Source organism: Argopecten irradians, unplaced genomic scaffold (assembly GCF_041381155.1).
Source record: "Argopecten irradians isolate NY unplaced genomic scaffold, Ai_NY scaffold_0662, whole genome shotgun sequence".
NCBI lineage: Eukaryota > Metazoa > Mollusca > Bivalvia > Pectinida > Pectinidae > Argopecten > Argopecten irradians.
In genome coordinates, this window is record NW_027188129.1 from 27,501 (window position 1) to 30,000 (window position 2,500).

At 43.9% G+C, this 2,500-nt stretch overlaps 1 pseudogene; it reads right to left on the bottom strand.

Annotated features, from left to right (window-relative positions):
- Positions 1-1,465: 1,465 nt before the first annotated feature.
- The window catches only part of LOC138313371 (large subunit ribosomal RNA), a 4,213-nt pseudogene continuing 3,178 nt past the window's right edge, over positions 1,466-2,500 (bottom strand).

The window sequence follows — 2,500 nt, forward strand, 5'->3', positions numbered from 1 at the left end:
TAACTCACGCGGACAATTTTGTCGACCTGCCGTTTTCCTGGGGACTTCTCCCCTACTAGGCACTCTGGGTGCCGAATCGCATGCACAAATTTTCATCGGCCCAACATTGCCCCAGCCTGGCCGTTTCTGCCTCTAACTCACGCGGACAATTTTGTCGACCTGCCGTTTCCCAGGGGACTTCTCCCCTACTAGGCACTCTGGGTGCCGAATCACATGCACAAATTTTCATCGGCCCAACATTGCCCCAGCCTGGCCGTTTCTGCCTCTAACTCACGCGGACAATTTTGTCGACCTGCCGTTTCCCAGGGGACTTCTCCCCCGCTAGGCACTCTGGGTGCCGAATCTCATGCACAAATTTTCATCGGCCCAACATTGCCCCAGCCTGGCCGTTTCTGCCTCTAACTCACGCGGACAATTTTGTCGACCTGCCGTTTCCCAGGGGACTTCTCCCCTACTAGGCACTCTGGGTGCCGAATCACATGCACAAATTTTCATCGGCCCAACATTGCCCCAGCCTGGCCGTTTCTGCCTCTAACTCACGCGGACAATTTTGTCGACCTGCCGTTTTCCTGGGGACTTCTCCCCTACAAGGCATTCTGAGTGACACTCTCATGCACAGACACATGTTTCAGGCCGTCTCGGGCGGGTCCGTACGCCCATGGAGCTGTCGCGTACAAATTTTCATCGGCCAATTTTTCCCCGGCCCGACATTGCCCCAGCCTGGCCGTTTCTGCCTCTAACCCACACGGACAATTTTGTCGACCTGCCGTTTTCCTGGGGACTTCTCCCCTACAAGGCATTCTGAGTGACACTCGCATGCACAGACACATGTTTCAGGCCGTTTCGGGCGGGTCCGTACGCCCATGGAACTTATCAGACTTCAGTCAATTTTTACCATCGTTGCTAAACTGGGCGGCAAAGTTCCCATTTTTTGGGCGCTTAAAATGTCTTCAAACTAAACATTTTATTTTTCGACTTGAGGAACATACCTCCCCATATATATAGGACAAATCGAGATGTCTCAAAACGGTTTCCTCGATTAGCGCCGGCCACCTGCGGCTGAATTGCAAAGGAAAGTCCGCCCAGTGTGATTTTTCGTCATTTTTCGATGAACATTTTTTTTGGTGCCTGATCATCTCACTTTGGTGGGGGAACTTAGCCGAAATTTTTTTTTTCGCCAAATGGTCACCACCGAGAAATGGACTTTGACTAAAAATGACCAAAAAATGAAAAATTTCAGAAAATGAAATTTTTTGACATTTTTTTGGCAAAAATTGAAAAACTTTGCCATTTTTTGGACTTTGACATAAAATTGTCATACTTGTTATACTGGGACTTTCTGACGATTTTCACGTCATTTTTTTCGCCTTTTCGATAATTTTTACACTATTACATAGTAATAGTGTGCGTGTTGCATGTCCACACTCAAAGCGATTCTCTCAGCAGATTTGCCCGTCTAAAGCGGACAAATCTGTAGTCATAAAGGATTAATTTCAAGAGATCGCAGTGAGGTGGCTGCTCTACTAAGTACGATACCCCGACCGAGAACTAGGTCGTCTACGAATGATTTTACACCCCTTCAGTGATGGGATCGATGGTACGCTAAATTTCAAAAACGTACCAATGACCGTTTGCTGTGGCTTTACCATCGCGGACGCCGAAGCGGTCCGTCCGCGCTTATCGTTGTTCATTTTCTGCTCAGGGATGCCACGATACCCATCGATTTGATCTGACTTCTTGAAAAATCAATTTTTACAATCAAAAATGGAATTTTTGACTCAAAAAAAAACTAAAATTTTTGACAAATTTTTTGATGAAAAAAAGCAAAAAATTTCGAAATTTTTTTTTTTTTCAAGTTTTTTGCCCTTTTACTCCACGCGAAGTTCCGACGCCTGATGATCACCACCTTAGACACACCTGCGTTACCACTTTTTTTTTTTTTTTTTTTCGAGAACCCCCCGCCTGACACTTTTCTTTCAAGTTTTCATTTTCACCGGCGCGACACTTTTTTGGCTGAAAATTCCAAATCGAAAGGAGCTTTTTTCGCCCATCTCCGATTTTTCTCTCAGTTTCAAAAAAAAAAAAAAAAGTGTTTTTAATTCAATTTCGTTTGTTGAAATGCTAAAACGCTTTTTCAGCAAAATTTGACTACTCATTTCAACTTTTTTTTCTGAATTTTCGTGGGACTTTCTTACGATTTTTTTTCGATTTTTTTCTTTTCGAATTTTTTCGCTTTTCGGTCAGTAAAAAAAATTTCAATGAAATTTTTGCTGTTTTAAAAATTTTTCCACGCGCGGAAAATTCCGCCGTCAGCTCAGACTTTTGCCGTCTAAAGCGGACAAATTCTGTATCATACATTTTTTCAAGAGATCGCAGAGATAGGCTGCTTTTTTTTGTACCGACCTTAGAACTAGTGTTCACTACACCCATCTCAGTTCCATTCATAACGTTTCGGTTCAGTACGCTAAATCATCAAAACGTACCAATGACCGTTTGCTTG